The sequence below is a fragment of the Ictidomys tridecemlineatus genome, chromosome 1 (assembly GCF_052094955.1).
Source record: "Ictidomys tridecemlineatus isolate mIctTri1 chromosome 1, mIctTri1.hap1, whole genome shotgun sequence".
Taxonomy (NCBI): Eukaryota; Metazoa; Chordata; class Mammalia; order Rodentia; family Sciuridae; genus Ictidomys; species Ictidomys tridecemlineatus.
Window position 1 is genome coordinate 218,226,510 of NC_135477.1, and position 21,304 is coordinate 218,247,813.

Sequence of the window (21,304 nt, forward strand, 5' to 3'; positions counted from 1 at the left end):
AAAATCGGTAGAGCTTGATTTTCTCTTGTTTAGTAAGGGAGATCAGCTTTTTTAAAGCTGCTCATTGCTGGGGTTTATTGTGGCTCTAGTAGGGCAATAGTTCTACCCTAGTTACTTGTCATCATAGCTTAATTGGCATAGTTTGAAATCTTTCTAGAAAATGGACAGACAGTCTTTCATTTTAATAGAGTTGAGTTTATTATTATTTGCCCCAGGGATAGAACCTAGGGGTGCCTAACCACTGACCCACATCCCCAGCCCTTTCTTTTTATTTTTTTATTTTGAGACAGGGTCTTGCTAAGTTGCTTAGAACCTCACTAAATTGCCGAGGCTGAACTTAGAGCCTCACTAAATTGCTGAACTTGTGATACTCGCATCAGCCTTCCCAGCCACTGGGATTACAGGCCTGTGAGCAACACCATGCTGTGCTAGTCACATGAGTTTTGAAAGAAGACATTTAATTTTATTCACTCTAACAGGAATGGGGGATGAATCTTGATATTTGCTTAAACCACAAATGGTTCTGTGTTCATTAGAAAATTAGTTAAATTACATTAATAGCTAAAATAATCATAGGTTTATATTCTTTTAAAGAATACTTTATTTTTAAAAGAATATTTATATTTATTATTGTTTTTATATTCTGAGGTTTTTTTATTGTTTTGCTTACTTTGTATGTGATAAAGGCAAGTGATATTTACCTCCTGACCTGGAGTATGCACCAATGATACTTAGGGCAACTTTGCAGAATGGAAAGAACTTAGATGTTTTTTGTCAGGTGAATTTGGTCTCAAATTTCAGCTTTGCTGTTTCCTACTTAATAGTTTGGGCAAATGCCTCACCTCTCTGAAGTTCTATTTTCTTCATTTAAAAGTAGAGATAATAGAAGGGGAAATAAGTTGAAATGTTGTAAGAATAATAGCTATAAGTGTGAAAAGTTCATTTTGGTGCATAACACACGCTGGATGTTCCATAAATTATATGTGCTCACTTGTCTGGAATATACACAAAAAAACAAGATCAATAAAACCTTGTGTTTTATACTCCTTGCAGTGTAAGAATGTAATATTTCTTGTTTCTATTCTGTAAGGAATTATAGTCTAAATTATAATCTTAATTAGTGTTTCTCAAACCATCATTTCTGTATACACCATCATTTCAGTATACATTCATATCTGCCATTGTAAGTTAAAGGTTTAATTTAAAGCAATTTATTTAAAAAAACATAAATACTTACCTGAACACCTTATTTTTTCTAATATATATTAAAATTAATATATAACAAGAAAGCATTTATTTGAAGGCCACCTTATGACATTTAGCTTACTACTTATGGACAGTGGCCATATTTTTGGACATAGTCATCTGAATTTGTAACAAAAACATTATTCAAAGTCATTTTTAGTTAGAAAGATTTGTTTGGTTTAAACAACCTACCATTTTCTTTCTCTGCCTTCAATGGAATTTCCCTTCTAGAAGAAATGGAAAATTTCTTCATTAGAAATCTCTCATTCATTAGATACTCATTCCTCAAGTAAAACGGTCTGTGGATCTTGACCACCCTTCTATAGCCAGGCTGCCTGGGTTGGACTCATTCTCTGCCTTATAATCAGAGTACATGGGCCCACTTTCCCATCTTCTTCATCTATTAAATAGTGGCTGTGATGATTTGATGAATTGAAAGATGAGAATTATTGAGACAGGAACATGGTAAATACTGAGTATGTTAAGCCATTTATTTCCAGCTATAAAGGAATATTATTAGTCTTTCTTAAAGTCCTGCATAAAGCAGTGGAGGGTTTTCTTTTTCATAAATGAATATATCTCTGTAGTTCCTCTGAATGAAACTGGAACTAACAGAGGCTCACAATCTCTTATTAATATTTAATGTTAATAAAAGTATATTGAGAACCTAGCCCGTGTTTCCACCTCTCAACATCTGAACCATCTTGTACACCACAAATATTTTCTCATTCTGTCAGGTGAGAGGACCTAGAAGCAACCACACCCTGGTAGTATGAGTACACCTAGCACCCCCATTTTAATTTCTAACACTACTGTCCTGTAAAAGACAGCAGGATTCCTTAGAGAAATGTCGGATTCTAGGGACTGAGGCAGGACATATACAATATGAGCCTGGAGCATCTTGTACTGCCAGAAAGTAAGGATGTGATCAAACAAACAAAATCGTATACTAATGTGGGGACCTATAAGCGGGATACAAGAGCAAACTGAAAGAGCTCTAATTGTCAAAGCTGGAACAATGCATGCATGCAAAAAAAAAAAAAGTAGTACTATATTATGACTCAAAATATAATATAAAAACCCCTGAGTGCATGTTGATAGAAATAGTTGATTGAATAAATAATTAAATGGGAGAAATTGGCAAATCTCCTGTGTAGGAGAATTCCAAATAACATATAGATAAATTCTGCACCCACAAAGAGGAAGAACATAGCTCCCCTCTCCTGAAGTATGGGCTGTGCATATTGACTTCCGTCCAAAAGGTACTCTTTGAAAAGGGGAAAAAAGTAACTCCACAATGAGAAACTCAACAGATACTACCTCACCCATGTTGTCAGGATCAACACTAACGATGATAAAGTCATGTTAAGAATCTGTACCCTTGATATGATCTGATGAAAATGGTATTTTGCATCTATGATTTTCCTTGGCATCTGCAATTAACCCCAGTCTAATTGTGAGAAAAATATCAGGCAAATTCCACTCGAGGGATATTCCTCAAAATACCCGACCAGAACTCCTAAAAACTGTGAGAATTATTAAAAATGAGAAAATTTTAAGAAGAAACTCAAAGCCAAGAGGAGCCTAGGGAAACATGGTAAGTAAATATAATATGGTACCCTAGGTGAGATCCTGGAACAGAGAAAGAACACTAAATGAAAGCTAAGGAAGTCAGAAAAAAAAAAGTGTGGAATGAAGGCATCAATATGAGCCCAGTAATTGTGACCTATGTGCCATACTAATGTAAAAAACCTGACTGTAGGGTATAGGGGACTTTCTGTACTGCCTTCACAAGTTTTCTGTAAATCAAAAAATTTGAAAACAAAAAAGGTGATGTAAAAACTCAGCAGCATCCTCTAGGCCTGTCTGGAATGCTGACCTCCTTCTGAAGCCTGTTTTGTCCTGTCTCCTCCTGAGTCTTTCTCCACAGCCCCCTCCCCCATTGGATATTCCATCTATCCTCTTTGACTTTCCACAGGATTTTATCTGGGATTCTCTTCACTGTTAGTACAATATGTTGCCTCTGTTTTATTGTTCTGATGAGGCTGTCTACACTACTTTTAGTCTAAATCCAGGCAGTGTCAATATCATCCTTTGTTAGGTAGACAGGTAAGTCAGTACAGGGCTCATGATAGTAGTTAATGTAAATGCCATTTCTAGCTGGGATTGGTAGACTAAGAGTCAAAGCATTATCAGTCCTGCCTTTTAAGAAAGTGTTTTTCATTCATTGACAAGAGTTCCTAGTATTTCTCCCTTAAGAATCTGAGTTCTGCTTCTAGAGAACTCATCTTTTAGAAATGTTATTGCAGGATATACTAGATTAGCCTTATCTCATTTGAATTTAAAGTTAATAGTGTTTAGGCAAAAGCCAGATGGACCATATTCATAGCTGCAAACTGTTTTCTGTCATATCTATTTTAGCAATAACCTCTTTTGTATTAGATCCTTTTCAGTTGGAACTATCTGAATGCTCTTTCAGTTTTGATGAAAAGGGTTGTGTGTGTGTGTGTGTGTGTGTGTGTGTGTGTGTGTGTGTGTGTAGTGTGTGTGGAGAGAGAGAGAGAGAGAGGGAGGGGGAGAATCTTTTTCACCTTTTAGGGTCTATTCTGTCAGGTTCTACCTAGCATGTGCTCGAATTCCCATCCGCATCTAGGGGCTGCTGCACTATAATCCCTACTGTCACAGCCTCTGGTTCTTATTCCTGGCAAGCAGTTAGCTGTGCAGACATAGGCACCATAGTAGGAAACACCTCTGCCTGTCATAAACAGGTCTGGAAAGTAGAAAGCACAGGCATGATGGGGATGTAACCATAGCAACAAGGCAAAGATGCGGCTGCCATATTGGAGTAAGTTCAGACCCATGGGTGCCTTCTCCACTTCAGAAAATAACTGCTTGATTTTAATGTGTGTTCTCTGTACATAGCAGTGTTCTGGTTGCTTTGTTTTTGTTTTAGACAAATATGAATGAGCATTATTCATATTAATTATTCATAATTGTCTTACAGAAATACTCTTCAAAATATTTTGAGGAAATGTGTCAGTGTTTCCTTTTGTTATTCTGTTTTAAAATGTTACCTGATCCTTCTAATTCAAACTCAATGAAGAAGGAAGAACAGTGAGAAGTTAGAGAAAAAACATAAAAATGATTATGTACCTTTTAAAAGAATTGTAAAATATACTGAATTACACAGAATTACAAAGAAAATATTTTTTCTTAGTAAGGTGATATTGTATTTTTTATGCCTATAAATCAACTCTACATTTTAGAGAAAGGAGTACTTGAGCAAGATAGGTTGTATTTGATGTTTGCTAGTTTCATTTTTCTATATTCAGGAAAAAATAAACTGCCTTTAACAATTGATGGACTGTGAAGCAATAATTTAGGAAGAGAATAAATTTCAATTTGGGGAGGGCTTTCACAGTTTAAGAGAATTCTTTCGTCGTGGGTGCTTTAATTATGTATATGTGATTTAAATGTCATTATTTTAAGGGAAGCCCTGTTTCATGAAAAGAGGCTAAAAGTTGCATAGAGTGAACGAAACTATGCTTTGCTCCCTGCCTTTCACAGAAGTGGTATTTAGTGAATATTCATTGACTAGTCCCTTTCCTTTTTTAAACTAAGCACCTATCCTCTTCCATCTTTTTGAATATTTCAAGTCATTTTCAGCAGGCTGTGATAAAGATGAAACATTAATATTCTCTTTAGCCTATGATTTTATTTTCTTTCTTTGATTTCTTAATGTTATATTCTCAGCACCATCTCTTAGATCTTCATAAGAGTAGTGATAATTGGGTTTCAGTAACTCATGAGGAATCTTTTACTAGAAACAGGCCTATTTCTTTTCTATACATCAGGAGAAGATTAGTTTAGTTTTTCCTGAAAGATATTTGGGCCTAAATCTTAATTTTGCTTTAGTGCTAATGAGAAGTGAAATGATTAAAGGGAACAGAGTTGTGTTATGACACAGTTAATTCCTATATGAAAGGAATTTATTATCTGAAAAGTCAAATTGAGTGGAAGAATCAATTACTCATTGTATCAGTGTTTCCTTTTGTTATTCTGTTTTAAAATGTTACTTGATCCTTCTAATTCAAACTCACTGAAGAAGGAAGAACAGTGAGAAGTTAGAGAAAACACATAAAAATTATTGTGTACCTTTTAAAAGAATTATAAAATATACTGGATTACACAGAATTACAAAGAAAAGACTCAATGCCAAACATTATAGTGTTATCCATTTGGTCCATAAACAATCTTTGACTACCACTGGTCGGGAAACTCTCGTATGTGCCTTACCTTCTAATGTAAGGCATGATTTTGTTTATTTTCTCATACCTTAAACCTTAAGTTTCTAATTTAGTCCTAGAAATAGTATACTACATATGAAAACAATTTCTCCCATTTCTAAAGATGAAAACCTGAGGCTCATTTAAATTTACCTAAGATCCATGTGGAGGGAGCACATGTTTTGCAATACTGGGGGAGCCCAGGGCCTTGTGCAGGCAGGCTGGCAAGTGCTCTGCAGGGATTTTAGTAGGTGTAAAGGTAATTATTTTTTAGATAAAGTGTTGGGTGAACATAGAGACATAAGTGTTTGTTCTCAGACTACATGTTCAAAATATTCAAAACATTTTAAAATATGTATTTAATGAGTACTGGATTCCAAAATAGCAAGAGCAATTTCAGCAAAAGCTAATTCCTCAAGGGGAATCCTATAGTACATCTTGTTCTGCCTTCCTTCTCTCAGTTATGTCAAATGGGCACAAACCTGACCTGGCCCCTTCCTCCTAAGAACATGATGTTGAGACAGTGTGTCTGGTCAGGAGCCACCCTGGCAGGCAGGTAGTTAACTGGTCACAGATATAAATGAAAGGATAATGAGGTTGGTGAGATGAGAAAGCCAAATGACGAAAGCAGATCTATAATGCCAAGCTGGCAGAGAATCTAAGGATATTGGTGGTGAGTAAGGCAACAACAGAGAAGGTGTAAGAAAGTTTAGGGTTTTAAAAATAGCCTGTTACTATGAGGGTCTTTGAAAGTCTGTTTTCCTCCAAGGACAAAATGGGAAAGGGAATGTGGACCAATGGATGGTGGGAAGGAAGAAAAATGAGGGAAAGAAAAGTTGCAAGAAATACAGAGAAGCTATTAGCATGCAGTGAGGGCAGGAGGAGTGGGAGAAGGCAGAACATCTGATCCCGCTGGCCTGGGGTCAGGGCTCTCCTTGGCTGAAGGCAAAGGAACCGGTTTCTGTTCCTGACCTCCTTCTGCCTCAGGGTTTGTATGGTGAAATCTGGTTGTAATGAGCCTTGGGGACAACTTTGAAGAAAAAAGAAATTGGACAGGTCAACAAGAGTGGGCGAATGTTCTAAGGAGGATGATCAGCAGCAGCTTTTGGGGAGGAGGGGAGGACCGACTTGCTTGGGGAGATTTACAGACAGTGTATTTCATGAGGCTCAGGTCTCTGTTAGCACTAAGAGCTGGTGTCATCTCCTTCACCTGTTGCCTCCTTGAGTAGTAGCCCAGTAGCAGCATGTGTGGGTTGCTAAATCCAACGGCTGGGCTATCCCCTAAGGATCCTGGTGCCCAGGAGTGAGGAAAGGGAATAGTTGAAGGGTACGTGACAGCAAGGTGCAAGCTGCAATAGGGTGAAAAGAGACCATGTCCATATAAATATCAGCTGATTCATTGTAATAGACTTGTTAGTTAACTTACGTGCTAGGAGAGTAAGATGGAACAGAAGAGCAAATTCTCAATTCTCCTTTAAATCACCTCCTAAATTCTGATGAACTTAGCAACTTCTTTTCTGGGTATGAATCTGCTCCACACTAGAGTTAGGACCTTGGACCATTAATTTACTCTAACCCCTCTGAGCCTCTGTTTTCTCTATAATCAAGACAACACAAGCTACCTCACTGGACTGTTGTGAAAATTAAATAAAAACTTACGTAAAGCACGTAGTGTTCTGCACACACATGGCAGGCACTATGGCCTATCTTTAGTAGGGATGATGACTGTGACTATTTTTAAACTTAAAAGGTCAATTTTATATGCTGCCATATAGGTAACCCAATGCAATTGGGGCTTGAATCAACAGACAGGGAGAGGGCTTACAGAGTGTGCCTTTGAAATCCTGATATCCAGTCATGGTGATTTATGGGACCTTACCAGCTTGCATATGTGATGCCCACAGATTTGTTTACTTTAGTGTTATCTTGGTTACCTAGCACCCAATGATAGCATATTTTTATTTACACTCTTGCTGACTACTTAATTAGGTTGGCTCTACAAGGATACTATGAAGGCGGCCACAAAAAAAGACTTACTAATATTATAAAAGCTGTACGTAGATCTTCATTTAACTGTCTAAAAATTGGTCCTTTGCTTGTGCTTTGTTTTTCCCTTCCCTGGATGACCTCCAAAGCCCCTTCAAATTATTTTTCTGATTCTGTGAAAAGCGAAGTCATGATTTAAAAATGTGTCCAATATCAGACAAAGTGAAGATAACAAGTGTTTTTTCCTGGTGAAAGTAGAAATGAACTAGAAGTAGACCCTTTAATCCTTGCAGATTAAAAATGACAATCCAGTTGAGAAACACAAGTGTGGATGAGATGACCTTGAATCCAGTGCCAGCCCCATGATGAGGTCTTAGTCATGAGTCTGACACTAGATATAGCCATCAAGAGAAAACTTCCCTAGTGGTGCAGTTGTTATAAGGGTTGACCATGAGTCACTGCATAGGCAATTGGTTCCTTTCCATTTTCCACTTAATGTCAGCCACGTTGCAGAGAAATCAAACTTCAGTTTGCTTAATAATCTCTTTTTTGCCCTCTTCAATTCCATAATTCCTTAGGGATTTATGAGGTCTACCTGTTATACAGATATAGCAAAATAACAAGGAATAGCCAAGTGAAAGTAACCAAGGACAACACAGTTCTGTGTTTCAGTGTTTTGATCTTATGGAGAATACAAACTTTGTCTTGTTGGTCATATAGCCCTGATCTGGGGTTATATGGGCACCATCACTTTCAAATGACATTTTTAATTTGTTATGTCTCTGTTACTTTGTTTGATCCTCGACCATTCTCTAGATGAGATACCACTTTCATGTGGGAAATAAACAATTAGGAGGGTTTGGTTTTGTTTTGCACCTTTTGGCTGAAGTCAACCACAGTTCAGGTTTCAGGCTTTCACTGAGTTGTTGTTTTATCCTTTTGTTTTAGATGGCAGGATATCTATCTGCTCAAGGTTCTTAGAGGAGAAATGAGATCTTCACATAGGTGTATTTTATGCAAACAGGCAGGTACACAAGTACCAAAGCATACAGACATACCACTGAAAATATAGCTAGTCTTCTAAGTCAGCCTGTTGCATTTTAATGGGTCATGGAACGCTTTAGGGTGTCCAGTCCTGTAGAGAAGTTCCCCACACAGGACTAGAATGAGAAGCATTCCAGGAAACATGCTACTTGAATATCTGGATCGTGAACATTGAGGATTCCTATTAGTTGCTAATGAGGAAGGAGGTATATTATAGGGGCTAGAAGAAATTTGGGTAGGATAGAATACCCTGTAGGTTTAGTGTTATTGTATATTAGTGGGGTGGGGGATGAGTGGGTATCATGGAAGCGTGAGCCTGGCTGAACAATCTGATTTTAAGGCCAGAACAGGGGTGAGAAATGCAGATTGGGCCACATGGCAGATTGCCTTAAATGCCCAGCTAAAACATGAGCAACTCTCCTATAAATCCTGCAGAGCCTTGAATTTGATTATAAAGATAATATTAGAAAGGAAATAGAACAACCAAGTGATTTGGGGAGGGTAAATCTGGTAAAAGTGTACAGGATGGATCCTACTGAGGGGACATACTAAAAACAGGAAGAGTCTGTTAGAGAATTAGTTACTGGAGTGACAAGGACCTGAAGTAGGATGGGAATGAAAAGAAAAGATGGGCAGGACAAAGATTGCATGAGGAAGGGTGACGGGTCCTACAGGACTGCAGGGCTGCAGCCAGAGGACAGTATGAAACTCTAAACTCAAATAATGGGAAAGATAATAGTCAGTAGATCAGGAAGAGAAGCCAGATTGAGATGGGGGCTGTTGGACAATAACTTAGTTAAACCTTTAGTCATGAGATAGAGGTGAGACTCCATGTCTAAGTTGCAATGCACTCTGGGCCTTCAATTGTCAGGCCTGGTTTTCCAGGAAAAAGGCAAGATTCTACTAGAGTTTTGCCTCCACAGAGTTGATAGCTGGAAGCCTTCAGACTCATCTGTAAGATGGGGATAATGCTAGCACTTACTCATAAGGTTTTTATTAGAAATAAATGAGATAACGCCAGTAGTATAGCCAGCACCATCCTCAGCACATAGTAAACACTCAATAAATTTGAGCTTTTATTATTCTTTTATTGTTTTAGGAAAAGACAGTTTTGTGTATTGTTAGGACTGGTATTCTGGAGGCTTTTGAAGCCCTCAACTTGGAGTCTTTTCTTACTACCCCAGATGGGAGAGTGTGTGTTCTGATCCACATACTTGCCTCCCTATCTGTGGGCGGAAGTGACTGCCCAGGCTGTAATTGATCATGTCCAGCTGTTGATCACCGTTAGTCAGGTCTGTAGTGCTTTTACATGAACAGTTATGGATCTTGGCTACTCTTCTCTTCATTGACACCCCCATAATACAATCCCTGAGCTGGATTTTGTTTTCATTTGCTGGGCCCATTGTGAAATCAGTCTTAAGGGGTCTATAAAGAGCTTCTTTTGAAGAATGGTATGAACCCAGTGTATTATTCTGCATTTACCCAAAGTGAAATATCCTTCTTTACATTTGTCAGAAAAATATCTTGGTGTGTTTGAGATCTCCAGGAGCAGTCTTGTCTGGCTTGGGTGATTTTGATAACTTCTAGACAAACCACTGGTACATAAACCTTTGGGTAGGTATAATGGTAGCCATCTCAAAACAACCTTTATATCTGTATATCTATATCTTCATTTTGTTTATTTATTTTTATGTGGTGCTCAGGATTGAACCCAGTGCCTCACATCTACAAAGCAATCTCTCTGTCACTGAGCTACAACCGCAGCCCACAACCTTTGTTTTTTGAATATTTTTTTAGTTGTCAATGGACCTTTATTATTTATTTGTGGTGCTGAAAATCGAACTCAGTGCCTCACACATGCTGGGAAAGCACTCTACCACTGAGCCATAACCCCAGCCCATAAAGCAGCTTTTTTAATCAGAATGTTTTCTTTGTGACAAGTTTCAGTTTTTCTGGCAATAATATAACTCACTGAGCTCCTGGCACATGCTTTATAGATTATCCTAGATCACATTAACTCCAATTCCTCCACACAGCACAGAGCCCTTAGATAACATGCTGCCTGTTTCAGGGCTCACAGGAGGTGGGACTTTAAGTCAGCCAGAGTAACCTGTATTCTATACCACGGTGCATCTCATAAATGTCAGTCCCTGCAATTTAGTCACTGTGGCAAATCAGACAACAGAACAGCCCATTGGTACACTACTTTTACCTGTTTCTTATGGCCTTCAGTTAAATTTTCTTTCATAAGATGTTTAAACAAGACATGGGACTTCAATAAAAATTTGTCCACTCCTGAGTGCTCAACTCATAGATAATCTTGATTTCATCAAAATTTTCTATAATCAGAATTTCATATAATTTTGATTATATTGTGTGAGCAGTTGTTTGGGCTTTTGCAGTCCTAATCTACTATGGTGAAAGGATTTTAAAAACAAATTATCTATTCTTGCCCCTTTGCTAGATTATTCTAAAACATTTTGAAAGATTTTGATGGAAGTGGTCTATCCTAATGTAATGTCTTTGGGGTTTTTGCTCTCTGGCACCTTTCCTTGTTCACACCTCTTTAATGAACCTGGTGAAAGGTGCAGAAGATTCCTCAACAGTTAAAACTAAACCTTCATCTATTTAGATGTTCCTGTGCTTGGCTCTTAGGTCTCATTTTTCTTCTTCATCTTCCTCCATATCTCTATGACCCCAGTCTTCTCCATCTCAGAGCAGGGTTTATCAGAACAGAAGTTAGGAGTTAATTCTCTTCCTTATCTCATCCATCTGCCTTTACCCCTTTACAAGCCATCCCCTGTAGAAATAACTTTTAAAAAATGTGGATCATGTTCAAAATCTACATGATATTCCATTACTTGGTGCTAAAACCTTCCAGGGGTATCCTTCCACCCCTTTGAAGTCTTCCAGGGTCCCACACCATCTTGCTTTCACTTGCCTCTGATATCATTCTCCCCTGTCTCCTGGTTCCTTCAGCCTTAACTGTGAGTGGTCTGTTCTGAGTCATCTTTATTTTTAAATTCAATTGTAATTTTAAAACATTAAAACTGTACATATAAATGGGATACCTTGTAATATTTTAGTACCAGTATATGTAGATAGATAGACTGACTGATCGATTGATTAGGACAATCTATATAACATTTAAATCAGATTATGCATAATCTATCTTTAATCATCTATCATTCATGGTGAAAACATTCAGAATCCTTTCTACTAGCTTTTTGAAATGTAGCATTATCTATGTACCCTACTGTGCAATAGCACATCCTAACTTCTGACTCCTGTCTGACTCTAATTTAGTGCCCATTGATCAGCTCCCCCCCTTCTTTCTACTCTCCAGCCTCTTGTGACCACCATTCCACTCTAAACTTCCTCACATATGAGTGAGATCATATATATGGTACTTATCTTTTGTACCTGGCTTACTTCACTTAATTCTCCCCAGTTCCTTCCATGTCGTTGTGACAAGATTTTATTCCTTTTCTGCTGAATTATATTCCACGATGGATGTGTACCGCATTATCTTTACTCTGTCATCACTTGATGGACACTTAGATCATGTTTCCATATCTTAGTAATTGTGAGTACTGCTGCAATAATTGACTTCCTAGTTATTTTGGGTCTCTTCTCAGATACCATCTTCTTGGTACAGTTTTTCCTCACTACTTAATCTTATGGTACCCATTCACAGTATCATATTGCCTCTATTTTTTTCATTAATTTTTTTTTCTCCTTCTTTTGTCTTTCTGCTCCAGGAGTCCGAAGTTTACATGGGCAAAGAGAGTCTGTCTTGTTCATTACTGTGTCCCCGAGGCTGGTACACAGTAGCTGTGCAATAAATATCAGTGAGTGAATAGGTGAATAAAACCATCCTAAAAATCTGAAGTGTCTGATTTTTAAAGCCCATTGCTTTCATAGGAACGTTTAATGAAACCTAAGTACTGTGGTTTTGTTTCCTTGTTAAGAATATCAACAGTTCCATACAAGAGTAAATCTGGGAAATGCCATGTCAAACCAACAAGGCAAGGTTGTGTGTCAAGTCCTTGGAAGAGCCTTGACTATGCTAATGTACAGACTCCATAGAAGTTAGTGCCACGTTGAAGCTTTGTTTGACAGTGGAAGTCATCTTTACAAAGTGCTGCTTTGGATTGTTGTCCTTCATAACACATTTTGGGACATGCTGCCTTAGACAAAAACTCATCCTAAAAGGGGAAAAAGCATCATATACTGACTATAAGGAAGCAAATTTATACTGACTGTAAAGAGACCAGGCTGGAAAAAATAGAAAACTATGAAAAAAATAAAATAAAAGCAAAAGGATTCAGAAGGAATACTCCTATTGAGGCTCTTCAGTTTTGTGCAAAAAGTTGTGCCCATTTTAATGGACTTTTCTATCCCTCATAGTTGGCATAGTATTTGACCTAGAATGAGTACACAATAATTATTTGTTGCCTTTTCAATGATGAACAAACAATAGTGGCCCAGGGTCACCATTTGTGTGTGGATTTTGTTCTGCAATTTCACCAAATTCAATTATTAGTTCTAACAGATTTTTTTTTCTTGTATGTGGTCTTTTAAGGCTTTTCTGTATTTAAGATCATGTCTGCAAGAAAGGACAGTTTGACCTCCTCCATTCAAAATTGGATGCCCTCTCTTTCGTTCTCTTGCCTAATTGCCTCTGGCTAGGACTTCCAGTACTATGTTGAATAAAAGAGGTGAAAGTGGGCATCCTTGTGCTGTGCCAGATTTTAGAGAAAAAGTTTTCAACTTTCCCCATTTTGTATGAGGTTACCTTGAGTTTGTCACATATGGTCTTTATTGTGGTAGGTTCAAGCTTTCGTTGGAAGTTGTGTGTGTGTGTGTGTGTGTGTGTGTGTGTGTGTGTGTGTGTGAGATGTTGAATTTTCTGAGATGATCTTCTGTCTCTATTGAGGTGAATCCTACATGATTTGGGTCCTTCATTCTGTTTGGGGTATATCTCTCAGGAGAGTTTATTGATTTGTGTATGTTGAGCCACTTTGCTTCCCTGTGATAAATTCTACTTGATTATGATGAATAATCATTTTTACCATGCTGTTGGATTTGGTTTGCTCATTTTTTATGAGAATTTTTGCATCTGAGTACATCAAGAACGTCAATGTGTAGATTTCTTTTTTGTTGTTGTATCCTTGTCTGGTTTTGATATTGAGGTTTTGCTGGCCTTACAGAATGAATTAGGAAAAATCTCCCCCTCTTCAAATTTTTGAAATAGTTTGGGAAGTATTAAGTAGAAAATGTTAAGCGCAAGGTAAAGGTTGGGTTGCATTGTTTTGTGGCTGGTGTCTGATTTTTTGTTCATGCATCTTTTGTTGAAAGGAGTATCCTTTTATTTTTTAAAATTATAGCTCAAATTTTGTGAGTTAAAATTACTTTAAGATCCACAAATCAGAGGGGTGCATGTGAAAATTATGCCTGTCTAGAAGTAAACCTGTTTACATTTGTCCTTATTGCTTCAGAAGACAGGCCTTCTCTGCTTAAATCATTTCACAAAGCACACCCTATAGTGAAGGAGGAGCATTTTTTTTTTTTAAATTGGAATTTTTTTTCTAATGAATGTTGCAAGTGTTTCCTGTTTTTAAATAAAGCCGTTTGGGTGAAAAATTTCAGACCGGATTAATTAGATAATGAACCTTCCTTTGTTTTCTAGATTATTATTCAATTTTTAAGATCCAACTTGCTGTTCCTCTTAATCTCAGTCATCCTTAGAACTTGTGAGGGAGCTTTCATTTTTTGAAATATAACTCAGGAACAGAGCTGCTTTATAAGTCAAATGTGGGTCCTTGGTCACTAGAGGGCAGTAAACACAAACAGATGTAGTGCATTTATTTGAGGTTTTTTTCATGTTTTAGCAATAATCAAAGTTATATACAGTTTTTCTAATGTGCAAATAGATTGAAAATCCCGTGATTTAAAATATTGGTGATAGCTGGATGTGGTGTCACACACTAGCAACTCAAAAGGCTGAGAGCAGAGAGTCCAAAGTTCAAGGCCAGCCTCAGCAATGTAGGTGAGACCCTCAACAACTTAGACAGTCTCAAAATTAATTCTTTTAAAAAGGACTAGGGATACAGCACCATGATAAAGCATGTATGTATGCATTTATGTATGTATGTGTATATATGTCTATATTGTGTGTTTGTCAACCTCTAAAAATAGTTCTAAGACATTTGACTGTTTTTAGAGACACTGACTGCTAAAGCTATTGTGTTTAATATCTCAAGTTAAACTTTGCCTCAGATTTTTTCTAGGGGCATTTAAGTAATTGTATTTGCATTTGTGAAACTGAACAGTACCAGATATATGAGACCCTACTTTATATGAATTTGGTTCTTGGTTAATAATAACTACCAGAACTTGATTCTAAATTGAAAGGTGTAAAATAAAAGTAGGTAAATTTTAGAAGTAGATAGAATAAAATATTTTCCAATAGTGTAAGTTCTACCAAAAAAAATGCTATTGCCAGGACAATCCCTTTGGTTGGAGAAATCTAAGAGAATATACGTTTATCTTAATATTTCTTAAATATTTCAAGTACAATCATATAATATTTCGCTTAGAATTGATTATATTAATAGACCTTTAGTGTAGACTCTGGGATAAACATAAAACAAAGTCCGAAATGCTGTTTTTTTATTAACATATATTAATTGTACATGTCAATGGAGTTTGGTATGATATTTCCATACATACATACATATATCCTGCACTGACCAAATCATCCATTTCTCACCACCCCCCATCCTCCCCTCGCTAGTCCCTGGTGATCACTATTCTACTTTCAGGTCTTTTTTTAGTTTCCACACAGAAGGGAGAACATACAGTACTAGACTTTCTGTGTTTGTCTTGTGAAATACTGTTTTGGGCAGAAGCCAGACAGCCTGATTTTAAACTTTGGCATTACTACTTTCTGGCTTTGTGACCTTGAGCAAGACACTTGACTTCTCTGAACCCTAATTACCTCATGTTTTGGTTTTTCTTTTTCCCTATTAAAAACTGTGGCTTTTCTGTCTCGACCAGTGTTCTAAAGTCAATGATGCCAGCCATATGTTAATGTGTCAAGGATTCAACTTCATCCATAGAATTTTAAGTATCCTGAAATACTCCAGAGAGCTTGCTGATTGCTCGGAGTATCTATTAAGGACTGAGAAAATGAAGAAGAAGAGTGGGATGTAGTGATTCTCAAGAGAATTATTAGGAACAGGGAACTGAATGCTGATGGAAAGTTGTTTTTTTTTTTTCTGTTTCAACATCTATGTTTATAAGCCATTTGCATGTTCAAGAGTGGCAGATTACAACTAGGAATCTGAATTCTAGCTGTGGTGCTGCCCCTCAAACTGCGTTGTCAGGCCTTTCTGGACCTCGGTTCCTTTTCTGAACGTGTTGCCCCCACTCTGCATGAGAGCACATCCTTGTCTGGTTCATAGTGCATTCCCAAACACAGGCATGTCTCACTCGGGTGGGGCTGCGTATCTGGGCACCGTTTCCTAACTAAATTAGCTGGTAGGATCCACCCTGTCTGGAGATGGGACCACAGAGATAGTAACCATGGTTCTTTCATTCAAGATGCTGTAGATTCAGCAGAAGAATTGAGGGTAAAAGAATTTGCTCCTGGATTCCTATAAATGATCATAGAGCTTGCATCAGCCTTTTAGATGATGAACCATCACAGACCATGGTGAGCAAAGGCAGAAAGAGGACTGGGTTTGCCTCAGCTGTCACCCATGGGACAAGTTATCAAGTGTTTAAGAACGCCCATCTTTTGACTTTAAAATGGGCAGAGTATCTATCTTACTGAGATGTTGCAAAGATAAGAAACAAGGTATATAAAACTCTCATTGCATAATAGATGTCTAATAACTTGAGACAGTTTAAAATCCACAGAAGTCAAGTCTGACAGTAAGAGTTGCACCATTCTGGATCCATCTGAATTTCTCTTCTGGATTGTCTAGAATCCTCCCCAAGTTCTTCCTACCATGGCAGTAGGAACAAGCTTCTAGTCTGTTTTGTGTAATGGGAAAAAAATAAAATGAGTTTTAATTTAGCTTGGAGCTTAAAAAAGACTTCTTATTCCCTTGAAATATGGAAATCTTCCTTGGTACTTTTTACTTAACACTTGCAGTAATCTTCTGGCAGCATATTAGGGATTTACAGTTGAATCAATTCAAATTCAACACCTCTCTGAGCATTAGTGCACGTTGTTGCTGATGGAAATCTGTGGAATGGAGACACCATTGTGTTCAGCAAGAGAATGGGCAGTGGACAGTCAGAAGCAGGGGAAACCATATGTGTTTTTGGATCATTTTTTAAGACAGGTTCTGTTGTTTTGCCATATATAATTTGTTTTATATGTTTTTGGTGACATTGCTGAGGGTAACACCTCTGATCCTTTCCTATCTCCTATAGGTGGTTAAAAATGTTGCTAATTTTTGCTTTTGCATCAGTGAACAACCTTTTCGTGTTTGTGATCATTAACTACCTCAAGAAATATAGAAAAAGAGTAAGATATATATTTTCTCTCAATGATTCTACCTTCTGATTGTAGAGGCTAAACTCAGGGCAATAGAAACAACTAGAACAGAGATTCTTAACACTGGAATATTCAGAAAATTGGGGGAACACAGTGTGGGGTGCTTCTCTGGTGAGCCAGAGGCTAGGGAGACTGGACACCCTGAAGTCCATAGGAAAATCCTTTGCCATGAAGGATTGCTCTGTCCCACCCACAGGACTTCCAGCTGTTCATGTAGATGAAAGTCCCAGCAGCTGTTCATGTAGATGAAAAACACCCTTATAATAATCTGAGCCTAGAACCCAGCTCCTTTTTACATGCACACATGAAATATTTTTACATGGTTTTATCCACACTAGCTTTTCAGTAATGCAGCAACAGCATCATGTTACGGGAAGTTTGTACTTGGTTATATTTGAAGGCTTCCGAGAGTAATCCTAACCATTTCAGGAGAAAAACACAGTCTTTCTAATATAATTTCTGTGTGTTCATTTTCATGCTGCTGTAACTTTCATGGCCATCTTCCATATCAGAGAAATCACAGTGAACACTTACGTAGCTTTTACTGTTCCAAGTGCTTCGATTATATGCACTGATTTAATTCCTACAGCAACCCTATGAGGTGGACACTATTCTCATTTTCCAGATGACTAAATTGAAGCATGAAACATTTAAATAAGTCCCTCAAGGTTATAGCTAGACAGGAATAGTAAGATCTAGCCTTCTAATGATTTTTTTTAATATGGTTGTATACAATATTTATGTTTTGTATTATTCAATATAAATTCTTTTACTTCTCCTTATGTTACTGATATAAACCATTCTACTTATTTTTGAAAGATTATCTACGTAGAGAGTATTTAGTCTGTGTGCCTATATTTAGCAAAGTATATTTACAGGAATTGTCATTAAGAATTTCAATTTAGGATACAAGAAATATTTGTTGTAAAAAGAAAATGTTAACTTGTCAAAGAATAAAATCGACTGGTGGATAGATAACAAGGAGTCAGGACAGTGAGCCTGAGCTTGCTGAGAACCACTTTGAAGTATGACTTGGATTTAAATGATAGGGGGTGACTCGCATTGGGAGCTCACCACTGCGTGTGTTGCTGCCTGGAGGCCTTTGCTCTGGGTGTGCCCCTAGCCTGGATCCCCCTCCCAGGGCTCTGGGTGATTGCCTCACTCCAGATCTCTGGATGACCATCATCTCAGAGAGGCTTCCCAGATCCTCTGTGTCCTAACACTTCATTGCCCCCCTCTCCTTTCTCTTCCTCCATTGCCCTTATCATCCTGTGGTGTGTTTTGTCTTGCTAACTTAGTTGTGTGTTTTGTTTATACTGTGTCCCCCAGCATGTGGGACAGTGGTTGGCATATAGTAGGAGCTTAGTAGAAAATATTTTTTGTATGAAGGAGTGAATAAAGGATAATTAAAATTTGGAGAAGGACAGGAATGGTTATGTTTGAGACATACTTGAATAACTTAAATCTGACTTTGAAGGGCTGGTTTGAGGCAGGCAGAGTGAAAGGAGGAGGGAGCTAATAAAGACAGGGAAATGGGGGCTGCTGGTCCAAGAGACAGTTGGAATTCTAGCCTTCCAGGGACAGAACGGAGATGTCAAAGAGCAGCTGAAAACAGTTTTGCATTTAGGGATTAGGAGCAGCAATCTGGATCCCACAGAGGAATGTAGATGGAAGGAAGTAGGTGGTAGGTTATTAGCTTTGAAGTTACAGGCTGAGGCTGGATTTGAGGAAATGAGGTCTGGCAATGGAAATCAGTATGGCCCTGGAGGGGGAAAGGTCAGAAGCGAGAAAATAGTGGAGATTCAATGACAGAATTTCAGATCTGAGACACAGAGTGACATGATGCAGATGAAAGGAAACAAGGTATATTAAGAAAAGAAGTAGTAATCCGAGAGTTAAAAAATGATGGTATGGGGCTGGGGTGGTAGCTCAGTTGGTAGAGCATTTGCCTTGCATGTGTGAGGCACTGGGTTCAAATAAAAACAGATAATATAAAGATACTGTGTCTGTGTACAACTAAGACAATACTTAAAAAATGTTGGTATGATAATGGAATTATTGTTATCAATATCATCTGATATCTATTTGTTTTATTATATATCATTATTTCAAGTGCTTTGCATATATTATTTTATTATTTTATTCTACTTAGTTATGTGTGAGGGTAGAATGCATTTTGATGCATCATACATAAATGGAGTATAACTTCTCATTTGTCTAGTTGTACATGATGTAGAGTTACACATTTCATTTACTCCTCCTAACTGTTCTGGCTATTGATTGCTGTATAATAAGTCACTTCAAACTTGAAATACAATTTATTTTTACTAGTTTCCATGATTTTGTGGGCATGGCTAGACATTCTCATTTGGGGTCCCTTGTGGTTGCAGTCAGATAGTGGATGGGGCTGGAGTCATCTGAAAGCTAAACTGAGCTGCTGCATGACCAGGATGGCTTCTTCATCTCTGGTCTGGTGACTGGGCAGATGTGTGTGCTTGTTTTTAGGCAGGCACAATCTCTCCATATTCCCCACTCCATACTTTCCTACATATCAGCACAGGGATTCCAATAGCAAATTCAAAGAAAGCAAGGTGAAAGCTCACGGCCTCTGTGACTTAGCCTCAGCAGTCATGCATCATCATGTGGGTACACAAGCCAGCTCAGATTCAGCGTAGTGGAGTGGTGTGACTCATTAGGAGTCTTTTGCAGATTAGCTGCTGCACTAACCAATTTAGAAGTTAGGATTAGAGTCCAGGTGCTGGGGGAATTGGGGAAATTCATATTTTCTCTCAGAGTGTCTTGTTTATGTGGAAATGGGAGATTGGAGGGAATGAAGTTGAAGGTACTTTCTATTTTACTCTTGTAAGTATTTGGATTGATATGACGGAAGTGGGAATAGAAAGGAACAAAAGGAAAGTAATGGCATTTTATGCAAGATAGGACTTGGTCACGATGATGGGTGAAGGAGAGAAGGTAATGTGGTAGAGGGGAACATGTCAGGGTTACTCGAGGATTCAGTTAGATGATTTATATTAAACACCTGACAGTGTGTGACTCACATGAGACACCTATTGGATGATAGGAGTCACGGATTTCATCTGAGACACTGGAAACAACCTGGGCCCCCTGACTGCAATGGGAGTTAGTTATGATAAGAACTACTTTAAATAGAAAAATGTTTCATAGTTTTGAAAAAGTTTGACGTGACTGGCAGGACATTTGAAAGGGAAGAGTATTATATTTTTGGAAATACAGTACTAATGTTCAACTTAGAAGTCGTCATTGAAGAGTGTAGGCTTGGGAGAGAGTCTGTGGAGATCCTGAGTTAGGGGATTAATAGAAGAAGGCAAAGAAGGGATGGTCAGAGCAGTGGAAAGAAAAGAAGTTCAGGATCCTGGGAGTTCAGGGAAAGTGTTAAGAGTGATCAAACAAGGCTGAACACTTCATTGAGGTAAGGAGGATGAAAGACCAAATTTTTTTTTAAAAAAAAGGTTTTGCCTTTTTTCTTATCTTTTGTAAAGGATTAAGAGAAATTTAGGGAATAAAAGACAAGGGGTGTAAATAGCAACTAAGAACTTTAGCATCAGGGAATCAATAGAATTTCAAAGAAGAAGAAAATGCAGTGGTCACCCTCTTACCTACAGGGGATATGTTCTAGGACCCCCAATGGCTGCCTAAAACAGTGAAGAATACCAAAACCTACATACACTGTATTTTTTCTTATACAAACATAATGATAAAATTTATAAATAAGCCATAATAAGAGATCAACAACCATAACTAAAGCTAAAATAGAATAATTTTAACAATATGCCAAAATCAAAGTTATTAAAACTTCTGTTTATTTCTAGAATTTTCCACTTAATGTTTTTTGACTAAAAAACTGTAGAAAGTGAAACTGCAGGCAAGGAAGAACTGCGGTATTTATGATGAGGGCATACTATCTAAGACAGACAAACCTGAACAACAGAAGTACTTCAATGACAGGAAGAATGTGCAGTAATCATATCATTAAGTCACAAAAGAGTTGAGAATAAAACTTTGAGATGGAGATGAGGGAGAATGGGCAGGATTTTATGTTAAAATAGGGCAAAAGCAAGATCCCCCCCTTTTCTCCTACAAAAGACCTCTTTAATATAAAAATCACAGAGTAATACTACTCTAAACCATA

General features: G+C 37.7%; 1 protein-coding gene across 12 annotated transcripts in view; it reads left to right on the forward strand.

Moving 5' to 3' along the window:
* The window catches only part of Pde4d (phosphodiesterase 4D), a 1,337,035-nt gene that overhangs the window by 1,287,738 nt on the left and 27,993 nt on the right, over positions 1 to 21,304 (forward strand). The gene's annotated exons all lie outside the window — the stretch shown is intronic.